At 39.2% G+C, this 25,825-nt stretch overlaps 1 protein-coding gene across 21 annotated transcripts in view; it reads right to left on the minus strand.

The window, feature by feature from the left end:
* Window positions 1-25,825, minus strand: part of LOC105931007 (protein tyrosine phosphatase receptor type F) — a 280,629-nt gene that overhangs the window by 211,817 nt on the left and 42,987 nt on the right. For 20 of the 21 annotated variants that reach the window (XM_036138434.1, XM_036138432.1, XM_036138435.1 and 17 more), the window contains exon 2: window positions 20,020-20,162. The exons of the other annotated variant lie outside the window; for it this stretch is intronic. The gene's annotated coding sequence lies outside the window, so the exon portion shown is untranslated. The remainder of the gene's footprint in view (window positions 1-20,019; window positions 20,163-25,825) is intronic. 21 annotated transcript variants of the gene reach the window in all.

Here is a 25,825-nt window from a genome sequence, read left to right on the forward strand (position 1 = left end):
ACTTTTCCAGGTAGGAAAATGCTTTCCAGTTTTTACTTTTATGTCTTCTCATTCAGTACAAAACATCTGCTGATATCAATATGTCGTGAATATTCTCAGACATCCAGGTCATGATCAATCCAGAAAAGGTTAAAAAATAAAACAACTGAACTTCAACTCTGAAGCTGAAGACGGTTCGCATCCCATCCAGGAAGCTTTCTCAATTCAAAATGTCTGTGGTAGTGTGGAGTTCCAAGCTTTATAGACCTGCTGGCAGGCCGTTTTAGAGCTTAGATTCACATTGAATAAATCTACCACCAAAACATGACTTCTGGGGTTTTCCCTACAGCTGGAACGAATTTGTCTGTGTCTTAGCCAAATGAAGGAGAAAGTGTTTGACTGCAGCTGCTGTCGGATCACATATTTGTAGTTTAACTTGCCTCCTATCCACCACATATAGGATGCTATCGCCCTGATAGACAGAAACGACTTTTCTTTTACCAGATGACTCGTTGTTTTGGGGAAAATGTGTAGCAGAGTCAGAGTTTATGTTGCACGACATATGGTATCCCCAAAAATTCAACCTTCAAGAGTAAACCATGAACTGATTATGTGGAGAAAAGTGAGACTTGCATAAGCAGAGCATAGCTCATTAAAGTAAGTAGTTACTCTGCTGACAGTTGATGGGGAAAAATATGAGAACTGACGGCTATGGTTAGAAATTTAAAATCCTTACCTGAAAGGAAGCAAATCTTTTTCAATTACAGCTTTTGTTGCAAGCATTCATGATTGCCACAGGGCACTTTTAAATTCTTGGGTATAATGTCAGTTTGTTAGCTCTTCAAGCTACTGCTTATAAACATTTCTTCTGGCTTCCTCCTTTTTCAAGGGATCATTCACAACAAGAGTCTTTATTTTATTAACTAAAATCGGAGCCATTACTACTTTTGTTTTGAATGTTCACTGTGCTATGTATTAATGCCAGAGTTTGATGTCCCAAATGTAATACGCTTTTGAAGCTAATTTTATCTGCATTTCGGGTCATCTTTTGCTCAACGTTTTACTTTACATATTTTTAGATTCCTGTAATGGAATTTTTTTAATAAATTACATTAAAAAAAAAAACATTTAGTCGTAAAATTGGCCTTTAAAGTCTTGGTACCTCTCTAAGTGTTCCCCCCTACCAAAACAACATAGGTTGAAGCGATAGAGAAAGGGACCTCTATTCCTCATTCTCATTGAAAATCAAAAACAATGAGTGTTCTCCATTACACTCTGTTGCCGTCAACTGGCAGGGCACGCTCTCGAAGGGGAACAGCAGCGCATGCCACAGAATGCACGAGACAAATCATTTTTATCTGGGACCCCGGCGGGTATTGACAAACCGAGGATGCATTTAGATAGCCCAATTAAAATGGGGAAATGAAGCAACATCGAAGCACTTTACAACAGCGTGCCCCCTCCCTGCCCTCAGGGAGGGGTGGGGGCACCCTATGAGTTTCTCCAGTGACACTCTTCCTTTCTATACTACACTCAGTGATGCTGTGAAGGGGTGGGTTTGGGAATGGCAGAGGAAGCAGAGAAGCAGGTGGCTCAGAGAATTTGCTTTGAGGTGAAATATGGAATATGGGAGGCGGTAATGTTTGCGAGAGGCAATAATGAGCCCTAGTGCCACGGTATCATTTATATGTCTTCACATGGAGTGCCTAAACTTTGCACAGCGCTCTTTGGGAGCAAAATTGACTGCCTTAGCAACAAGACGCTCAAAGGTATATAACAAGGTCAGGACCCGCAAGCAAGAAAAGGAACTCAATACATCTCTCCAAGTTCAAGGGGAAGCAGGCAATCGATAAGGAAATATCCTCCACGTATTCAGATGTGCTTTAGTAGGTGACCTTTAATGTCATCCACTTCCTCATACTCCTCTCCCTACTTGTGTATGACTCCCACCGGTTTAATTTTCAGTCCACTATTTGTCTTCTTGATCAATGATCATCCCGCTGAGATTACAGTCAAGAGCATTTTTCAAAAAGATATCTCGGCGCTGGCAGACACACAAAAAAATTCCATTCATCAGACTCCTTCAAGTATGTTAAAAGGTTACAAGACTAGGATATCTCATGATGTCTCACCTTCCGTGTAGGAGGAATGAGAGCTCTAGCCAAAGCAGCCCGTTTTGTTCTCAGAAGGGAGGCTCAAAAGTCGGAGCAACTCCGTGGTATACTGCTAGCAGCTGTTTGGTAGTGTTACATTTCACAGCCCGTGGTCAACAGAACCGCAAAGATGTGAGGCCTTTCCACGATACCTCCAAATTTCTATGGTTATTGTTGGTGAAAAAAATAGGTAGTGATAATTTATTGCATATATCAGGTGGTCTATTAAATACAAAAAAGCCTTTTTTGGAGCAATGGTTAAGCAAGGTAAATATTTTATATTTTACCTAACTATGTAAACATTTTTGTGCTATAGGAGGGATGTAATCCTCGGGTATGAGATGAGATTAACAGCCTTGAATAATAATGCAACAATATTAACAAAAGAGGAATACAATCTAAAAGCTATTAAAATGGAAAAGCAACAAATAGTTCTATGATTGCTCCTTCTTTCAGTCAGCTGAGTGGCAGTGCACAGCAACATGTTCAGGACGAGCAGTGCTGCATTATTCTATGGAAGTGTTTTCCAGCCTTGGTCCTTGTGGCAAAGTGTCCTGCATGTATTAGAGGTCTCCCTGCTCTATTACATCTGATTCAGATTATTGTAGCTCAGCAAAAGCCTGTTAATCAACTATTAATTCAAATGAGGTGTGGTGAACCGGGGAAAGACTTCAATAATGCAGGCGAGTGTGTTTTAAGGACCAGGGTTGACAAAACTGGTTATCTGACTGAAATGGTTCTACAGCATCTGTGACATAGACATGTACTAAACTGTACCACTTTACAGAATAAGAAAATTCAACTGCAGTATCCACATTTCAACCCATAGCGGTCAGCACTAGGGCAGTTTAGGCCAAATATTGCTGAATTAAACAATAACACGAAAATGTCAAGCTTTGCACAGTAACAAAGATAGTACCCTGACGTCCCATCTGCAAAAAAACTGATTTGGGATTAAGTTGCTCTTTATGAACAAATTAAACAGTGGGTAGCACTGTTAGCTTGGAACAAGGTGTTGGGTTCCCATACTGGCCTGGGGCCTACGCACTACTGATTTAAAAGAATCAACTTAAACTCCCTGCATGCCAGTTTTACCACCCATCCTTACATTAATTTGGTGTAGAGTACATTATCTAGAAGCTTAATCTATTTATTTTTGCTTAGAACACAATAAGCAACAAAACACACATGCCTTCCTCTGATTGAGAGTGCTGATGGCCTGTGGCTGACGTATTCTTTGTCTGACTGCATGGACCAGACAGTGACGTCTGTTCATCACATTTTCATCTAAATACATGTGCTGTGATAAATTTAGCAGACAGCAATTTGGGGTTTGTGTTGTGTGTGTCTTTAAAGGGCAATTATATAATGCTCATTCCGTATGGAACGTTGATATACAGTGATAATCTAAATAAGCATAGGAAGCATGGTGCATGAAAAGTGTACTTTCAGTTGCCCATATGGAGCAAGTGCAGCATGTATGGGGGCAACGATGACAAATCTAAAAAGCTTTCTGCGAGAGGTTTCTAATAAAAGCCCCACAGAGTAGTCTCTCATAACCAGGGGAGGCTACACTTTGTCTCTGACAGGACAAGCTTCCAGATGCTTTTCCTCAATACATTTCTACTTCAGATGAAAAGACGAAAAGGTGTTACAGTAGCACTCAGGAAAATGGGTAGCTTGACTGGATAAAGGGAAAAGTGTCACTTTTCTCGTGCACTCAGTGTTGTGGGTTTGTGTCGAAACGCATTAGACGCACAAATTATTCTGCATAGTTTCCATCTTTTTTTTATAGGATTTCAAACAGTAGATTTGAAATAAAGCATTTTCCAAAAGATTTGCCTTTGATGATATTACCCACCCACGACCGCCAAGTTCTTTTAAAGTCAAAACATGCCTAAGGGACTTTTGAGATTTAGATCTTGGTTAAGTCAACACTACGCATTTTCTCCTAACGCTCCTGAAAAGCTAAAATTGCGCATAAAAGGCTCTAGTTTAGCCAAACTGATACATAACATGCATGAGCACCCCCTCCCGTCTGCACCACACACACACACACACACACACACACACACACACACACACACACACACACACACCCTTTCAACAGATGAAAAGGCTGTCAAATGAAAGAGTAATCCATCACTTGTGCCATTTTGCATTTGCGGGGTGTCTTCTCTTTTAACAATGGCTTGACTGACAGGGAAAGATAAGGGCCCACTGTTGACCAAAACAAAGGCAACATCATCACTCTATAGCTTCCAGACAGAAAATATATGTTGGCGTTTTGTATTAAAATTAGTCTCCGGCATCAATGATTCAAGCTGAAGGTGGAAAGGGATAAAAAAAAAAAAACGGCAAAAAAGAACTTTTTTTTTTTTTTTACAGCAACAGTGTCAACTTTGGGATTATAAATTAGCTGTTTAGTAACACTTTTGTGTAAACTAAATTTCCGACTTCCAAAAATTCAGCAGCGATCTAAACCCATCGCACAGTTTTTAATGAAACCTCCGTGTTTTACTCTTCATTATCCATTCAAATCAGGGAGAAACAAATGGACTTCCACTGACTAAAACGCCATCCCAAAATAATTAAGGCAATGAAATATTCAACATAAAACTTCTTATTATAGTGCTTCATAAATTTACAGAGAACAAATGAGCGGATTAATCTGAGTGCTAATGGAGAAGAAAGGCAGTCGTTTCCCTATGTTCCAATTTAGCTTCATTTGTAAGAGCTACACCTTCTATTGCTTATCGCTGAGATTTCTGGCGTTTGACACACAAGTTGGACTGAGTTCAGAGTATTGGTCTGTTTCGTCAAAATATGATTTAATGTCTAAATGAGACAGCTCGTACTGAAAAATATCTCAGCTTAAGTGCTCCAGGGAGAGAGCGCAATTATATGAATGTCCAAAAATCGTTGCTTTTACCTCTGCCAGTTTTTTTTTTTTTTTTTTTTTTAGCAGGCAATCTAGTGTTAAAGTGCAGAGCCAAATCATGAAGAAAGCCAAACAGAAAAAGGAGGAAAATCTTTTGGTATACCACATATACTTAATAATAAAGGTTTCATTTGTTATGGATGACTACGTACAAACTAACTTTCAGTCATTTTTGAAGATCTCTAAACAAAGTACGCAAGAGTTTTGTAAGATGAAAACAAATCTTGAAAATAATTGTCTGACTTATATCTTTGCCTTCAGCATGATGTCAAAGCTCTGCAGGACTTCTGGGACGCTCGCAGCCGAATCGAGCCAACAGCCTCACGTTAAACACCAGACAGTCGTTCATGTGGGGAAGGCGATCAAACGACGGTGCAAAACAGAAATTAAAAGGACGGCAACACTTTTCTTTTGTTCTACATCTAAAGCATAAGTTGAAAAAAAAACCCATGTTGTTTTATTATATTTGTTAAATTACTTTACCCGGGATGCCTCTGTTTCCCTTTAACTTCAGGGAGACGTGGAGTTCACAACAACTACTTTAAACGCTTTATAAGTAAAGCTCAGAAACAAAAAGGGAAAAACTGTGTCACAGGCCTTAATTGGCTTCCATTGTGCCTTAATAAACTTTTCACACTCTTCCATTTTCCAGATTGTGTTGCATCACTGGTTGTTTATTAGGATGAAACTCCTAAAAAGTCACATCTTTCACAGTATCTATCAAGTTTGTTTCATCCTGAATTGCCCTTTCTTTTTAGCTCCAATTCTGACCAGCTTCTCTGTCCCTGCTGGGAAAAAAAACAAAACAAAGAATCCCACAGCATGATGCTTCCTCTACCATGCTTCATCATGGGGACGGTGTGTTCAGGAAAACATGACGTCAGTTTACAACACATATATTTTGTACGTAGGCCAAAAAGTAAAACTTTTCTCTGAACCAATCAGTGCTCAGTAAGGGAAAAACTTATATAATAAATATTGTTCCATGCAAAATCATTAAAACACTATTTTGGCACATTCTGTAAAGTTACAGTCCAAAACTTTAATATGCTTAATGAGATTTATGCGGCCAGCACAAAGTAGTGGATAATGATTAAGCATAAGTTGTTACCACTGTGTAACACCATGGGGATGTGCTAGTTTTCCACCCCACTGTGTTTTGCATGGCCGCCAAATAGTTTGTGGTCTCATCAGATCAGGAGACCATCCACCATGTTTGCTGTATTCACTTCATAAAGTGTGTTAAAGTTTCAACGGGATCCCATATGACGATCGGTTTCTTCTTGTAACTTCCATAAAGACCAGATTTGCGAGTGCACCAATAATCCATCAACAGATTCTACCACCTGAGCTGTGGATTTCTACGGCTCCTCCAGAGATAACCCAGGCCTCTTGACAGCTTTGGGAATGAACACTCTTCTTGCCTGGTCTATTAGTTAAGGTGTATGACCATCTCTGTAAGATTAAAGCTGTCCCACTCTTTCCAACTTCAGATGATTGACTGAACGGTTCCCAGTTTAGGATTTAGTTTTATACCCCAATGTCTGATTTAAACTTTTCCACAACTTTCTCCCTGGCCTGTCTGTCATGTTCCTTGGTCTTCGTGACGCTGTTTGATCAGTAATGTTCTCTAGCAAATCTCTGAGGCCTTCACAGAACAGCTGGATTTATACAGGTTAAATTCATTTTTAATTACATTTAAATGTCAATTAGGGATTTATTTAGAGGATCATAGAAAAGGCAGCTGAAAATTAAAAGCAAATCAAACTTTTCTTGTTTTTATTTGTTAAAAAAATGGCTTTTTGCTTCCTACTTCAAGGTTGTGAACGACTTTATGATGCTATATCACATTAAATCCCCCCACACACACCCTAAGAAACATTTTAAATTTAGTGGCTAAAGCATAACAAAATGTGATTAATTTCAAGAGGAATTGATACTTTAGTGTTTAAACCTAGTATGCCACTAATGTCACAAATAGTGTAATCCTAACCCTATGATAGCATTTTAGAGGTTTCCTGGAGGTCCCATATACATTTACGATTTTATCTGACTTGACAGTTCTTATTTCTTCGTTAAGAGCCAGGCCCATAAGGGTGTTCAGAAATGGCATGGCGAATGGATCTACATTCCTAGGTACCGTGTTCCATTAAGGCTCCCAGCTGTCTGACACACCAGTGTGGCATTAACTGGGCCACCACGTTTGGTCACACTGAAGGACCCTCTCCCCCAGCCTGAAGTGGAATATTTCAGCCAGGAGGTCAAATCCATGCACAAAGTCACGGACTGGTCCTTGCTCCCCAGTAAACACGGCGTGCCATCACGGTCTCAAACCGGAGAGGTGCAGCGTGGTTTCAACTTTGCCTGCTGCAGTGGCCATAGAAGCGACTAGCTTGGTATTTTTGATGTCTCTGCTCTGAGCTGCGCGGCTGATCCCATTTCCCCCCCCGCCATCTCTTGACGCACTTTGCCCCAATAGAACTTCAAGAGCTGTTTCCCCCAGCAGAAAGATCTTCAGATCCCTTGGATCTCCGCACTGAGTTCCACTACATCTCTGACAATAACGGAACGGCAAGTGTGATGCACAAGTGGCTCCTCTTTGTCACCGTGTGACAAAGGCCCGGGTTACACTTGTCTTGTCGATGTGACCTTTGTTGTTGAGCTGAAAACACCTGACCACGCTGATGCCTCCTCATTTGACTTTCAAATTTCATCTGTGCGTGCGGATCTATAGCGAGATTTGCATTTTTAACATGTTCTTTACATTTAAATCAGATACACCAAATAGAATGCGATCACACTTTTTTCCAGCTGTTAATGAAATAAGACAGGATGAAAAGTCCTGCATAACAGAATGTGATCTCCAGCAATAATAATGTTTGTAATAGTTTTCTAAAAGCTTTTTTTTAATGCTAGAACGGTTGTATTTGACAAAATGATTGTCAAGCTAAGTAGGTAATACCTACTTAACTGAAAAACAATTGTATTTGTTTTTTCTCTGATCAATTCACAAATGTTTTTTGCTACAGTAGTGATAGACGTTAATAGCATCCCTGTGTATAAAGCCTTGAAACAAACAAATCTTTTATTGGAATATTAGTCTTGCAGAGGAAATCCCCAGTTAACATTCGATTGTTAAGATAAAAATCTCTAATAAATATTTAAGCTGATCGAAGCGTGTAAGAAAATTTAATTCAATGAAGTTACATTCTCTGGGTTATAAGTTAGACATGATTTTTTTGGCCATATATATATTTTTTTCTAGGTAAAAGGAATCCAGGGTAATTTGTGTGCTGTTTCCCATCCTCTAAAAAGGCCACAGAAATGAATTGAATTCAGCCTCATGATATCTGAAGAAGTCATGAAGAAAACTTCTCTTCACCTCCAGTCCAGCAGGTGGCGGTAATAAGAACACCAAGGCCAAACAGGCAACGCCTGACTGAGAAGCCTATATCCTGCCATTTGTTCACAAGGGATTTAGCATGATGCAGATTAGCAACATTAAACATAATTTAGCATAATAACACATTTTCTATTCTAAGGTTTGCATATCATTGGATTGATGGTACTGTTAAACAGGGCTTTGAGACTGAATTACAACCTAAGTTTGAGTACAACACTTTCTGGTCCATCTCAACAGTATTTTAAATACAACTTAAAGTGTAACTCACCCCCATGTAAAAGCATATTTACGCCTCCAGGCAAATTTGAAAAACGGCATCAAAGTGGGCGGGGATACGCGGGAGCGGGAGGGGAGTTAGTTATAGGTGAAGTTGGCTTAAGTTTGGGTATTCGCGCTCTGTGGCTTCAGTGGCGTCTGCCTCCTGTTCGAGCCGACACAGGGAGGCTAATCTGGGTCTGCCAGCTATGTCTGCTGGCAGAGCATGAATATCCAACCTAAAACCAACTTCACCGCGGCCTCACAGTAGACCCTTCCCGTCTGCCTCGAGACACTAATGGCAGAACGGTTGGTTGCTTTCACGTAAATTTGCCAATAACGCATAAAAAGTTGGTAGATTTGTTTCTAGTCGGTTTGAAAAGTGCAACAACGCTCACTAAGGAGGCACAAGATGGAGGAAGCTGTGTTTTTTTAAGTCAGCGACAGAGCTACTGACGTCACTACATCAGTATTACGTCAGGTTAACCAAAAGCCATGTTAATTCGAAATTCAATGCAAGATCACCCTAGGAAGGGCGCCACACTGACGGTTTTTAGACACAAATTCATCAAATAGTCACAATTCTTTCAAAATAATGACCAGGATCTGTGGACAGACCTATAAGGCAACCATGTTAACAGTTTATTGGCAAAAAATAAGTTGAACTGGGGAAGAGTTACCCTTTAATGCTGTAAAATCAATATTGGATGTTGCTCACGCTCTGACTGCCAAAGAAAAATTTATCAAGACAATCTTTGTTATGTGTGTAAAATATTCAGCAACATCAAACTTCAGCTGCCCTCTCCTATGACCATCACGGTTTCCAGATCTAAACCTTATAGAAAACCCTGTGAGGTGTATTTTGTATTAGCCACAGGGGAGCCAGCTGGTGTGGCACTTGTGATTTTGTCATTATTCCTCAACCTGGGATTTTATTTCCACGCCCCACAGAATACGACGACTCAAATCAAAGGGTGCATTTTTCTTTTTTCCTTTTGTTCAGGAAGAGTTTGCTACTGCAATGAGAGATTAATTTGTTTTAAGGCTTTTTATCCATCTCTAAGTGTGGAGGGTACTCATTTATAATCAATGTTCTCATTAAAAATGTAAAAAAAAAAAATGGTTACATAAAAAATACGCAAGGATAATATTGCTGAAATTTGCCATGACTATATCAATTACAATTAACCTTCATCTTCTGAACTCCTTCTCTATCTGTACTGTTTAAAACATGCTTCCACCAGCCTCTGTGAGCTTTAGCATCTCAGCCACTAATCAAATACGGCCGGCGTTGCCAGTAATGTCCATCCAACTGGCCCGATATATTACGGCTCTACATTGCTTGACTGCCTCCAACTTGAAATAAAGTATCCAACCAAACATTGCATCCAAGTAATTTCTACGCATGTTTATAGTTCCCCTTGTAAAGAAACTTTGACCCTAAAAATTGCATGGACATAAAGGAGGAATGCAGATGTGTAAACCTGAGAAGCGCAGATAGAGCGCCGACAGTAATAAAAACCTCCCAGACGGCATACATGTTTGGTTTACTGTCATTACACTGCACAGGTGTTTATACATGTATTGTCTAAATTGTGCATTCACGTGGCAATAATATCCTCTTAGGTGAAAAAATTAGCATTCAGGAAAGTCCTCATCCAAACTTTCCCGAGGAGCAAATTTGTCACCAGATGGCCAGGACTGGTGGGCGGACAAGCTACCGTGCACCTAAATATGTTCACTGCTGAGTTAAACCGTCCCCCTGTCCCTTAGGTGACTATGAAAATTAGTCTACATGTCAAAAAGTCTAAACTAAATTGCCAATTTAAATCAAGTAGAAACACACTAACCAACAAGCGAGGGAGCAAAGTTAGTCCCTGAGGCAAAATATGACTAAAATTTCCAGCAGCAACTTGGTCTGCCATCTCAGATCTTAACAATTAGACCCGACAAGGGCTCAACGTCTTCCACATGCCACACAGCTGAGATTTATTAACAAATTTGGAGCACTATGTGATTGTACATTTGCTCAGCAATGCTTTTAGTTTAAGTTTTTCCTTATCTCATATAATGGAGCTAATTAACTTTACAAATCGAAGGGTTATTGTGTGGTTTTTTTTCCTCGCCTTTTTTTTTTTTTTTTTTTGGATCCAATAACAATAGCATCCATTAGCAAACACAGCAGTAGAATCCAATCAATACACATTATTGGCTCAGTGAGGGCCGGGATTTAAAAGGAAACAAAGAACCCGTCTTAAGGGAAAATCCTTTGAACTCCTTGAGATGTGAAGCGAACATTTCCTGTTAACTCCACTTCAAACCTTTTATTCATAATTCATGTCAAATGGAGAGTGCGCTGTAATTTCCAGCAGAAATGGCTAAATGACATCAGTTTTCCACGGACCCCCACCCCACCACCATCACCACATACCACCACCAACAGTTAAGATGAAAGTAATCAGAGCAGACAAGAAATTACAAAAACATGCTGTGACCTTTCAAGTATGAAGGGGAAAGGCTCGGTATACATTTACAAAATGTGAGAAGACAGTAAAAAAAATTCCCATCACAGAAATTGGTGTGTGACTAATGGGTTGTGAAAGAGCTGGTCTGTAACCTGAACTCCAAAATAATCTTGCTCAAGTCACCATGGCCACTTTAGGGGAGCGGTGGGGGAGCCGACAAAGGGGGATGGAGGGACCACCTGCACATCCTGCAGAGCCAGGCCTGTACTGGCACCACCATTTGTTACGCTCCAGATTCCCATTACTTCAGAGCCAGGCTGGCTGGGAAATCCATCTCCTGGTGTCACGTTTGTCAAACTTCTACGCAAACAGCAAAAGGTGCGAAGAAGACTGAGGGATCGCAGCCATATGGGTGGCGGTGAAGAAATAACGCGCCCCCTGGTGCAAGAGGGAAGACCAGTCCGCGTAGATTTCTTTTCAAATGGTACTAAGTGGTACTTCCCAACCCAAAAATACATCACTTCCAAAAATTTTAATATCATCAAAAAGTATTTTTTTCAGGGAATGACAGATGGATGATAACCTGACCCTAGCCAAATGTATTTCGCTCCGCCTAGCTCCACTCATCCATCTGGGACAGATCCATAGGAATTGCCTTTTCAGAAGCCTGGGCCTTATCAAAAATCCTTGCATATGATTGGATAGGCCACTTGTCTGTCATCTTTATCGACGTGCTATTTCAACCACTCACACCGAAGCTAACCCGTGACACTGATGAGAGCGACGCAGGAAAAAACAAAGCCAAATGCGGTCGGGAGAAGTGTGAAAACATGGTTTCCACCAACAAAAGCCTTCAGAGCCGTTCTCTGATGTTCTTTTAATGAAACAATATTAGGTAGATTGGACAACACGGAAGAAATAGCAGCATCAATGTTAACGCTTGCTTCCTCGATGCGAGCCGCCATTGTTGTCTAAATCAAAACAGTCTCACGGTTGCTTCTCCACTACATCACATCTATGAAACTCCAGCCCTGCGTCCTGATTGGCTGGACAATAAAATTAGTTGAAGAAATTACTCTCTATGGAAGAAGTCCCAGATGGATGTGAGTGAAGCTAGGCGGAGCTAAGCGGAACGAAATTTATCAAGCTCGTCAGGTTAGATGGATGAAGGATAATGGACAAGAAAATACAAAAATGTAAAAAAAAAATGCTGACTGCTTTTATTTTCCAGACTTATCCAGAGCTGGAAAATATTGCAATAAAATTTCAAACCTTGCCACACTGTGTTAAGATAAGATAAGATAATATAGGCTTTATTGATCTCACGTTGGAGAAATTCACTTGTCACATCGGCTCAATAGTCAATCAATAGTCAGAAGAAGGTGCCAAAAGTAGGAAAAGTTGCATCAGTTATGAACCAGTTATGTTATGAACCACATGGTACAAATACTAGATTTGTAACGAAATGTCCATCCAAAACCAAAAGCTCATGAATCCAACATCCAGGTATGAATGTGGTTCCAAAGATCAGAAAAGGGTCAAAAGCCGTTTTCTGACCCATCTTAGCCCAGGAACAACAGATCTGAAAGATTTGCCTGATCTTAAAAAAAAAAAAATACAATACAATCTGTCTGTCTGTGATGTAAAAGGAATAAATCCTGAAAACACTTCTGATAGTCCACGCACCATCAGGAATACGACACGTCTTCCCCCGGCCTCTGTGGGTTTTATGCAGAATGTAGGTGCCTTTGTTTTGCCTGACAAAAGACGTTACTGTGAGAGAAAAGGACCACCTCCCCAAAGGCATGAAAAAAAAAAAAAAAAGCTCAGAGTTAATTCAAAGTTCTTTCAATATTAAAAAAAGATGATCAAGTGACAGTGGGGAGAGAGAGGGAAAGAAAAAGGAAACAGCTTTGAAACACAGATCAGATCTCATGCATCTGGGAGCCGGAGTACCGAGATCATGAACCAGTAAAATGTCTGTCAGGAACTGAAACAGACCTTGAAGAGCGTAGAAAGTCTATTAGCTGTAACAACGTGCGAGTCTCGGTGGGATTTCACAAACAGACGCGAGGAGTAGAACAACGCATGTGATAGAAATTAATTTAACTGTAATGATAATCAAATTTGTACGACATTTCTCCATTCAAGGCTTAAACAAAAACCTGGTTTATTACCAACCACATCAAATATCCCAGTTGTAGGACTGGAGTTCAACTGGGAGGCAGGAACACACACAAAAAAAAAAAAAAAATGCATAGCTTTAGTTACTGAAAATGCGAAGCTAAAATGGAAGTTCTGAGAAAAAGACGGAAACAAAGAAGACGGAAAACTTAGTCATCTGATGCATTTCTACAGCTTTCCTCTAAAGCTCCTAATTAGTTGAGACATTTTGCTTAGTGGCTTGGCATTTTCGCCACAGGGGGCTGAAACAGTAGATTGTATTGGACACGCAGGCAGGAGGGCACAACCTAAAAGGCTGAGTCAGGAGTCCACATCCTTTGCCTGACTGAAATTGTGTAAAACATCGCCTAACAACCACAACAGGATATCAGAATTCCGAGGCGAAATGTGAATTTAATGTCACAGTATTTTAGCTGCGGTGAGGATTATCGGCGTTAAACTCAACAGCATAAGGACAAGAGGAATGTGCAAAAAACAAGCGTTCTTTTAATATTTTAATATATGCTGCCCTGCTTCTTCTGTTATTTTTTTTTTCCTTTTACATTCCCCTGCCCTCACAAGTCTCCCTCATCAGCGGCAAAGGGCCTAAATAGAGATATTTCATTAGCCCATTGCTGAGACAAACATATTTGATGGATTAAACAGTCAAATATAACAAGATGCTTGAACTGCTGTCCTGCTTGTTAAGGGAGATCAAAGTGGGGCCTGAGGGTCTGGTAAGCGTGGGGAGCGGGATTGGTTCGACGGAGCTCCGAAAGAACAAGTGCTGGACCGGGAAGATATGACATCAGACGTGAGCACTGCATTCCCCCCAGGCCTGTTCTTTCAAAACCGTCAGCCGTGTCGGCACCAAACGAGCTGCGAGGAGAGGAGGGCGCAACCGTCCCCTTTGCAGAGCGGCTTGAGTCTAACAATGAGGAGGAACCCCAATTTGGTAATGTTGCGTGATGTTGACAAATCTGTTCACTTAGTCTGCACATCTTCTGCGTGGAGGGAAAAAATGTCGCAGCTCATATGTAAATGAAGACTCCTACTTGGGGACCGGTCGGTCTTGTCACTTATGTGATTTGCTTAAATCATGAAGATGTTTAAAAAAAAAAAAACTGGATTTTTTAGCAAAAAGTTTGCATTAAACCATTGCATGTTTTACTTTGTATAAAACCCGTTAATAAAAAATACGACAAGACAGTCATTAAATATATAGATGCTGCATTTCTGCCGAAGACATCCCAATGGCTCAAGACAAGGAGGTCCAAAGAGAAAGCTCATTTCCGTGCACATCAAAGCACACAGGCGAAGGGTTGATAAAGGTTGACAGCTAAAAAAGAAGCAACCTTTACAACTTCTCCTTTTAAATTTTACTTACTGCAGCAGTGGCTTTAATGACGACCAACTTGGTGAACCTCGTGGCGAAGAATTTTAGATTTGGAGACATTCGTCGTCATACTTTAATAATCTCTAATTGGGGTCAAAGTTGAGACCACCACAGAGCCTACACTGATGCAGCACTACGGCAGCTCTTCCAGTCTTATAACTACTGAAGGGCTCCAGGGACTAGCCAACGGCCACAATGAGAATCCAACGGTATTAGAAAAAAGGTTTCTCTGTATCAGCGTATTTGGACGAAAATTAATGTACATAATGTATAGATAATACCGAAATCTCCCTGGCAAATCATTAAAAGTATTTTAACCCATTGTAAAATAACCCATCGAGCACTGGCATCCTTAGTTATCTGGGAAAAACTATCATTGTAATCAGAATTGTGTTTCATCATGATATCTGTTAACTTTAATAGATCATGATGATAAATCCCCAAAACTCAATATAGTTAAGATGTTACTTGTCTTATTCTTTGCACTGTTGGTTCCATCAGAGCATCAATAAATCCCATCAGATTTAAAAGTATGATTGAAAAAAATTACTGAGTGCTATTTATCACAACAATTGCACGTAATACAACTGCTGTTGGGCTCTGAATATGTGCAGCAACATGCAGTTGTAAATTTACAGTCAATTACCAATTAAAGACTACAATTTTTTTTCCCCAAAAAATTTCTTAGTGTGACTTTTATTGCAAAAAATACAATAAAACATTGTGATAAAATTATAACTTCATATTGCCCATCCCTATTGTTGACTATTGCCACAGATTTGTCCCAAACGACTTCGGGTCTTAATGCCCACTAACACAAGTTCATGCACACTCCACCCCACATAAATAGAACCACTACATGTGCAGATCTAGTATATCTACTGTATGAGATCTAGTTGTTTTATAACTGTTTGCCAACCAGCCTTTTGCGTTATAACACTGTCACCCCAATAATTGTAACAGATGGCCTCCTCTAGCAGAATGTTAAAAAGACTGGAAATATTTCCAAACATCCAAATTGATCTTTTCTGTAAGTATGAGTTACTTTTATTTTAAGGTTGGTTTATGCTTGAAGCACGTACAGTATGTCCCCCTTGGAAATGAGACGTGCAGACACAACGTCTGCAGCATTTTTGCTCCTTGCGGCTTTTCCTTCGAAGTAGCAATATTCTCCTAGAATCTAGAGGGCAGCATTGTGCTTCTACGTCAAGCATACTACACCCCACACAGTTGTTTCCAACATTTTAAAGCCTCTTACTTTCTTCCAAGAGGGACGGCGATTTCTGCCCAGGAATTGTTAACGACTTGTTGATCACAATTATCTTTATGGACCGGATTACAATCCTCTGCCAGAAGGTGCTTTTGCTCGTCTGCCATGTTTTTCCGGGCAGTACTGTCCGCATAGTTAAAAATTTTCCTAGGTGCGTGATGGGGCATGGTAGCCAAAATGACGTAATATGGCAGCGCGTCAAGCATAAATCAGGCTTTAGCCAGCTGACTGACAGTGCACAGCAGTCAAGTGGGGGGGTGGGGGCATTACTTTACACTCAATATTAAGGATAAATATTCTTTCGCTCTGGCTCTTTATTTTCCCTCTCTTTAAGGACTTTCAACCGAAGGAACCGCATGACAAAAGATTTTTTTGCAGTCGTAAAGCCATTTTATTTTAAAAACAGTATACTGTGATACCAGTGTTATTAAGTTGGCTTCATTAATCTTATTTTGGTAATGCCCGAAACTTATCAAAGCAAATGCAAAAATAGCGAGGAGGCACCAAAATCTGAGAGTAATACAATCCTTTTTTTCTCCCTCAGTGGGGAAATTCAGAGCATCAGCAGCTAATTGACAAGCAAATGGTGCACAGAAAAGAAATCGCTAATAACAACAATAATGTAAGAAAAGGGATAGAGCTATGAACAAAATAGCAGATGTAGATTCTGCAAAATGTTTTTACCTTCAATGGATGACAATAAGATAATGTAAGAAGTGTGATTTTGTATATTTGTGCAAAAATGTTTTATTTACAATAATATGGAACCCTGTGCAAAGAATAGTGCCTATTTATGTAACTTATAGCTGATATTAAGTCAATCCATATGCATCCCATGTCTAAACTACACCATTTACTTATCCCACTATATCATACCAGATTATTAAAGCGGACTGTTTAAATCTCAACAGTGTAGTAGAGTTCTAAAAAAGAGCTGATGCACTCGTCTATTATTCTAGGATAGTGAAAACTATAATGATGTCAACATTCTTTGTCCACTTCTTTCCCTTTCTTTAGTGAAGTTGTCCCTGAACACCCATGTTAGGTGGAGGAACATCTTGTTCGGTAATTTTCTGCCAACTTGTTGCAAAATTTTACTCTATTCCAAACCCTTCAGGAAAATCTTTGTAAGAAAATTGTCTTCTGAAAAAAAATTACACCTTTGGGATATTGCGCTCATTCTGCTGCAGGGAGGGGAAAAAAATGGCCTATTGCATGATGCAGATAAGATAATTATACCACTGTGCTCAAAATATAAGGCTTTTACCAGGGAAGAAATTGCAACAGCCCTGGCTGCAGCATGTTAAGAAGGTGCAGCAGTCTGACAGCTGACAAAGAGGCAAATGTGAATGAGACGGGGAATAAGAAGGCATCCTGGTGCTTATGTAATGATGTGAAACATTATAAAAATATAAAGCTAAATACATTTAAATAAAGCAGAAAAGTATGTCAGTATAACCAAAATGAGTGCCATGCACACTGACCACATTTTGAGTGTGTACACAGTCACTAATAGGAATTAGGCTGCGTTCAATATATCTTGGAGGTCGGGGCTTGGATCTGGGAATGATCATACTATTGATATACCATAGCAATGAAAGCAGGCAAGAATGCATTTCTCTGCACATAAACCATGAATGGAGACGCTCTCGCATAGCTATTGTATAGCTTTGGCATTTTGTTGGGGTGTAATGACACATTCAGCTAAGAACGAGAAGAGATTCCAGAAGTGGAGTGAAGGTTTCACAAATCCCAAATTGCTTTTTTTGAATTAGTGATTTTAAATAAATCTATAATCCGTTCAAAATAACTCTGTCCTGTTCTGATACGTTTATACATAAAACATTTTATGTTTGTCTTATCCTGTGATTCTCCAAAAATCTAATTAGAACTGCTACATTTTCAGTATTCACACATTAAAAAAAGACCAAAAGAGCATGTTTGTCTGCGTTTCTTTGACGTTTTAAATAATCTCTAATTATCCAGTTAGCACCGTTGTTAGCATCTTGTGACCAGAGATAACCTGCGATCAATATCTGACAGCGTTAGATATTTACAATGACTATGTGACAGACAGCTGGTACGGCCCACATCTACTAATCAGAGCCATCATGATACGAGAGGCTCAACAGGATCCGAACGATGCTTCCTAACATAAAGAAAAAAAAAAGGAATAAGCTTTAGCTTTCGTGATCTATTGCGAAACATTGAGGATAGCCTGTTTGCTCCGGTCAGACAGATCGGAGCAACATCGTACAGCGTATAACGGCCATTAGAGATCATCAAACAGACCAATAGGAAGTTCTGACGCAGAGGCAAACCTTAGCATCGTTAGCGGCTAGCGGTTAGCTAGTCATAGTATGGATTGATATCTCCAATAGTGCTTACAAATAGCACTGTTTTTTTTTTTTTAAACAACTCTGTGTAAACCCATCAAACGTATATATAAATAGTTCACTCTAGAAAACTTTGTTGTACGTGCCAGTGCTGTACTGAAAGTGAACTTGTTTACTCTTAATTTGAAGTGAGAAAATAAGTTGTTTTGAACTGGTTAACTGTTTACTGCTATCGAAGCTAGATTTATGTTGCACTAAACAAAAGCATTTACTACGCAATTAATTCATCATTTCATGATCTCTAGTTCAAAATCAAAGTCAAACCTGAACTGGGTTAATATGCACTAAACAAGAGGGTTATAATACAACTTTTGTGGCTTAATAGCTTGCATTAATATGCCACAAAATGTCTCATCAAGTTTAAGCAATTATTATGAGGCCAAGAAAGCCCCCAGAAAATTAAAGAAAGTGCTTTAGGGAGACTTTTATTTTGAAGTAAGACATGAAATATAAGCCTCTTTGTACATTTATTTAGGTAATCGGGGAAACAACCATTCTAATAATTTGAACTGCCATTGGTAGTGCACAGCAACGATTGATTTCCCACCAGACGCCACCATAGCATATTACAGACTCAAGAGAGGAACCCACGCAAGGAACAAAATGACATCACTCCTGACAGAACGCCATAAAACAATAATATAATCTACCAAAAACAGACCACCGGCAATACATAAAAGCTGTCTATACTTTTATCATGATTTCCTAAATGTGTTTACATTTGTAAACGATAACATGAAGCAGAAAGAAGCCGTCTCTGCAAGACAGCAGGCCTGGAAGTCTGCCAAGTCTGCCGGGCAGAAATTTGAGGAAAAAGTGGAAGCACTACTGGAAAATGCAGAATCAAAAATGTAAAGAGAACCACAGAAATGCCAGGAGAAGAAGCAGAATTTCATTTAAAAAGTGTGTGCAATAATTCATAATGCACATAGTGTCTTTTGATTTAGACTGGTCAGCAGGGTCAGTTGCAGGGCTCCAGATAACATTTCCTGTGGCCAGGTGATCGCTGTGTTGTATCTGTGCCAAACTATGGACTAAAAAAAGAAAAGATAACCCTTTCTTTGCTGTCATTTCTCCATAAAGAAAGTCCAACGAAATGAAATGCAATTTATCCTTCAACACATGCAGAGCACATCTTTTAATACATCAATGAAAATAATTCATTTAAGAACACAAAAGACTAGAAATGGTAGCGGAATTCTAAAAGAAGAAATGTGAAATACAGATTCTAAAAAAAATAGACATTTATCTAAAAAAAGAGCACTCTTTGTAGACTCTAATACTTTCTAAATACTCCTTTAAACCTCTAACTGGCTCAATCCTGAGTAAAGATTCTTTAAAACTTCATCATCACATTTATAGTTTACCGGTATGGTATATATGCTTATCTTCTTCCATTCTCTATTAGCTGAAATACAGCAATTCCTCTAAAAAGGTTCCCAAAAAAACTGAGGACGTAGTGGGAACATCAGCTGTGAGCCGGCGCCAATGCATTGACTTGACCTTCCAAATATTTCCTGTAATATGCTTAAATCCACAAAGGAATGCATGAACATGTGTCTGAGAAAGAAAAAAAAAATATATATATTACCACCGACCTTGTGCAAAGTGTGACCAATCCATTCAACTTCCTCTTGAAAAACAAGACTGGAGTGGAGAAAATTAGCATCTGCTGTATCCCACCCTCTTGTTGAATGTGTGGACCACTCGGAGGACATATGATATCACACGCGCTCCGTTTCTGAGAGACATAAACAAGGGAGGCAAGAAGAGAGAGGAAGTCGTGAGAAAGGGGAGCAGACGGAGGCTTTTGTCCCCGCATTTCTCACGGTTGGCATCGGAAACAGTCAGATGCTGTCAATCACAAGTGAAGCCCAGAGAATAGTCTGGCCTATTTGTCTAATGAAAAGGTCAAAGGGTGGCGGTGCGAGCAGGGGGTGGGGGGGGGGGGGGGAGCAGTGCATTGCCCAAACTGTCACACTTGCACTGCCAAGCAGGACCACCAAAGGGACCACAATCTTTTAGTTTAAGCTGAGCCAAGAATTATTTTGATTACACATAGTGACACCCGCTTTCATGCAATGATCCGCTTTCATCTGGCCACTCAGTGCCATTACTTTCCCTGATTGCTGCCTTTTGTCATGCATATGTGCACTTGTAAGCGATTAGAAAGGCAGACAAAGGCAGAGAAATTTATGTTCCCCTAGAGTGTTGTACCTGGGGAAATCAAGGTTCTCTAATCCACCACATCAAATTACAGAAACAATGTTTCTCTTTTCCGACACAGGGAAGGAAATCAGCTTTACTAGAGAGACAGACGGCTTTAACACAGTTTTACCTGCAAACCTAACTATGGCTATATACAGTGCACAGATGTCTTCTCTTCCTGCTTTTTTATTTTGGTCACACTTCCACGTGAATTAAAGTTTCACCCCAAAGATTACCTGAGTGAATGTAAAACCCGTTTTTTTATTTTTTTTATAAATAAATGTTTTATTTATTAAAGGGAAAAGTTAGCCAAACTACTTGTCCATATCTGACCTTCTAGAGGCTCGGTAAAGCGTTCCACACAGACCGTTTCTCATTTCTTCAATACACTTATTAGATTGAGGCATAATGTTTTAGCACACTTCTTGACAGACTTTAAGTGATTTTTGGACTTAAATGATTTGGCAGTAATTACGCCATAAATAAACTAGAGGCTTTTAATAATCACCGTTAATTCATCACCTTTTTATTTTTTTTTAGTACAGGGCCAGGGTGGATTGAGTTGCTATTTTGACCTTAATGTACAATAAGTCATTAATTTAAAACAGCTTCTTGTATGTCTCTAGTTATCTTTGTGTGATATTATAGTTTGCTTAAAAAAACAAAAACTAAATCTGGAAAGGGGGGGGGGGGCAAGTACTTGTTTACAGCACTGCAATGAGAGTTTAGCACAATGAACCATTTAGTGCTTTATCACCTTAAACTTATGTATTAGGCATGTGGATGGTCTCAATGCAACAAAGACGACAAACAAATAGATTTTCTCTGTGACGTAAAGAAAGCATCCAACAAGCTTAATTTTAAAATTTCTTGTTTTATTGGAACTTGTTTGAGGCATTTGCCACTACCAAGGGTCTTTTTAATTTAATTGGCACAGCATTATAAATTATTCATGTCAAATATTACTAGTACTTGCAACAGCTCAGTAACAGACTGCTCTTAAATGCACAGACAGAAAAGTTTGAATATTTCCACTTAGATTGAGGAAATGAGTAAAGAATTGTGCAAAAAGATGAAGGAAACGTGCAAATGCAGAAGAGTTTGTTTGGGAACTCATGAGCATAATTTGCAGATGAAAAAAGAGAGCAAAGAGCTCTATGAAATCTATTTCAGTCTATTTTGTTTACATAATATTTTTTCCTTTTAAATTGATTAAGTTTTTTTTTCCTTTTTTCACTGATATTTGGTTTCTGGATGCAATTTAATTAAACTGAATAGAAAAACATATTTTGGCCAAAATAAAGTAAAAAAAAATAAAAAATGGAGAGTTACAGAAGAGGCAGGGAAAGGTCATATTTCCCCTGACTGGAAGGGGAAAAAAACTAAAACTAAAAGTACATAGGACCGCGAGGTAGAAAACAGCACATATACCGGATGACTTGAAAATAAAATCCCTGAGACTTTCTTTTTTTGCATTTCACAAACTCTTGATATATTTTCTTGAAAATAGTGCAATTTTAAAACATTAAGAGACACCGAAATAAAACAACACTATAGCTTTATGTTTTATTACTAGCAAACACAATTTTTTAAATGTTTTTTCACAAATTGAACACAGGAAATGCCACACAGGAAGTAGCTTAAACAAACTCACAATATTTGATACTATCCAGTCTCTATAAATCTGCCTTAAAACACTTGTTCAGTGCTTTCTTCCTCTGGCCCAGTTCAAGGTAAAAATAATAAAAAAGGCAAGCTGCTCGTGTGAAAGATGCCTTTTCAAGGCATCCTTCATACGAGCCGGATGAGACATTTATTCAAGATCAGAAAAAAAGCCTCATTGCTTCTTTGCTATTCTGTTGTTATTGGAAATTTGAAGCGGCAGGAAATATGTGGTTTTCAAATAGTTTTTAAAATGAAAATCTGAAAAATATGGCATCCATTTGTTTTCAGCCATCCTGACTCAACACCACCTCTTCAAGTCTTTTGGGGGTAGGTCTCTACCAGCTTTGCCCGATCTGTGAACAGATCCTTGCCACCTGTTCTAAACTTCGGTCTGGACTTTGACTAGGCCATTCTATGCAAGCATACACCCTGGTCTCAGTATCTTTTGCAGGGAAAACAAGCTTTCTTTCATAAGTACCCTGTTTTTGGCTCCATCTCTGACCAGTGTCCCTGTCCTTGCCATCACACAGCATGATCCTTCCACTTCCATGTTTCATTATAGGAAATATGTGTTGCAGATGACATGAAGTTAGTTTCCCACCACGTATAGCATTAACAGATGGCCCCACATGGCTTTCTGGAAATAGAACTTATGACTTATGAGTTCTTGCCATGCAAATAGCTAGATTTGTGGCGTGCACGTCTAATTGTCATCGTATTGACCTGTTCTCCCCACCTGAGCGGTGGATCTCTCCAGCTCCTCCACAGGTTTGCAAGGCAATGCAACGTCAAATAAAAAGCAGCAATGTAAATTCCTTCAAACATCTTCTTGCTGATGACAATAAACTGGCAGCATTAAATCACTCTGGTGAAGAAAAAAGCTCTCTATAGAGCCCAAAGCTTTACATAAGAACCACTGTCACGTTGATTTTAAACGAACGACCAGAAACCAGATTAGCCCCGCATTTGCTGTCTGTTTGTAGAGGCCGCAGCCATTTACACTGGGGCTGTGTTAAAGACTGAATCTATAAGTTAGTTGAAGCAACCTTGCCAGATTTCTGTAATAAAATCTTGCAGATCGCGCAAGGGCTGTAATTCACATTTGACACCAAAATATTAAGCTGCCAGTAGATAAACAGAATGTTGCTCACGTGTGTAAGGGGCTTTAGAAAAAAGAAACAGCCCAGCTTGTGTTACAGTTTGCAGTTGTGGTAATATATATATATATTTCCCATGCCTGATGTGAGTCACTAAGTTTCTATTCATACATATTATCTTTTTTTTTTTTTTTTTTTTTTTTTAAAAAGAAATACAGCCAGAAAAGCAATTCTAAGTATGTGTTTTGGGTGAACCAAACACAACATTGAGTAAATTCACAGCAGTCAGATTCAAAACCAAACTCCAGTTCACTGGGGGAAAGTCCCACAGTCTGCTAGAGCCACCGCTGGCGCCTTGGCTTCTATCGCTGAAGAGATAGTGGATAATTGAAGGCTAAGTGGTTGAAGTGAATCAGATGACTGGCCTTATAGTAAAAGGCAGAAGTTACTCAAAAGTATGAGGCTCTGAAACTACTGGAGATTTCAGCAAAGTCATTAAAGAGGGAAAGGAATAATCGAATGACTCAAGTATGCCAATTGCAATTTGGTTTTCTCAACCAGTTTAATTTGATGTTCTCTCGACTAAACTTTGTGAAATGCCTTGGAAGGTTAGAGGACCATATAGAGAAAGACTGGAAACTGGATTATCGATAAAATATCTGCTCTGCCCTTAGATGCCGTCAGTGCAGATCATAGCTGGATTCTAGACGGTGGCATGACAGTAGAAATTGAGAGGTTTCTGTCGCTGAGCCTTTAAATACCACGCTGACTGGCATTCTCAGCTTGCATAGCTGTAAGCTACACCTCTGGATGCACAGAATTGGAACTGAAATCTTCAGCCCTTTCTCATCCATTTCCAATAGAGATGCACAGATCAGAGATCTGGGCCCCATTTCCAATATATCAGCTTTGTTAACCTTTGACCCGCTGATACAAATCTAAGCCAATTCCGATTTCTCCCCAAACGTCCTCGAGGCAAATACAAATTGACAACACCTGGGACACGGTTCTTATTCGTTCACGATAAAGTCACGTAAGAAACAACCAAAACTCCTAAAGTAAAGAAAGAAAAAGAGAGATAAAAGGAGTACAAATATACCAATCACACTTTTTCTGCCCAGTATCAATTCGCAGTTTTCAATTTTTTATTACACGGCTCACACACAAAAGAAAATCAAATGTGCTGCAGGTTTTCTGAAAGAATTACATTTTATATCCAACAGTAAATTAAGGAATTGTATCAAAGCATATGTTCTTAATTTGTATTTGACTTTTATTACACTTAAAGTAATTCCAAGTACATTTTGTTGGTGTTTATAAACTTTACCATTTTACATCTTTATTTTGGTAGATTTACATTACAAAAAGAGAAAGAAAATACAGTACCATTTAGCAAACTGACATTTACCAAAAAAGGAATAGCCTGAAGCCAAGGCTTATACTTACCTACCCTTTTTACTGTAAATTATAACAGATGAATGAGGCAAAAAGAAATAAAAATGTTGAGTATTTCAACTACCAATCATGAGCCAATCAAAGGGAAATAGGCTGATTCTGATGTCTGGGCGACTAATGGGTGTAAAATAACTCCTACCCACTTAAGTCTAGCTCTTTAATGTAGCGGCCTAAATAAAGAGTCAACACGTCTGTATTAAATGCAATTTAATTTTGAACAGCTTCTCACAACTTTTCCGCTTCCTTTGACTTGATTCGTAAATTAAAACTGAATTTAACTGCACTATTTGATAACTAGGATCAATTGAAATGTATGTACTTGATTTGGAATGTGTCTTTATGAGTAGACTGAAGAGACTGGTTTTGTTTTTCTTTAGTTTAGTTTCGTAAAGTGCCTTGAGATGTCGGATTGAATTGATTTTTTTGAATTTTCAACTGATTGGTGACCTGTCAGGGCTGGTCATGCTGAAAAATCGGTCACTTCCAGGCCCCAAATGATTCCTTGGCGATTCTCTGATTTTCTCCAGTAGGTAAATATTACGAGCCTAACTGCAGGTGTTATTTACTAAAGACCTGACACATTTTATCACCCATTATCCAACACAGATACATTCATCGGTGTCGTTTACACAATGTTTGATGTAATTCAGCTTCAAGGCCAGAGGAAAACACTGAAATATAATACTTTTCAAACAACTCATGAAGAGCGAAAATAAGTCCAAGGTTTAAGCAGCTCTGATTATAATAACTTGGCCACTCTACAGAAAAAAACAGATGATTGAACTTCCCCTGATTGCTCCACGGTCTGAGTAAATTTTCATAAAATGAAAGGAGGGGGGGGAGAAAAAAGCCTCATTTCCATAGGACTATAAATAGCATCCACAGAGCATCCACTAAGTTTGCATAACTCCCATTTTCTTCTTTACAAAACCCGTAACGGCCAACTTCTGCCGGTATCGGGACTTCCATGCGACGCGCG

The sequence above is a fragment of the Fundulus heteroclitus genome, chromosome 6 (assembly GCF_011125445.2).
Source record: "Fundulus heteroclitus isolate FHET01 chromosome 6, MU-UCD_Fhet_4.1, whole genome shotgun sequence".
Classification (NCBI taxonomy): Eukaryota; Metazoa; Chordata; class Actinopteri; order Cyprinodontiformes; family Fundulidae; genus Fundulus; species Fundulus heteroclitus.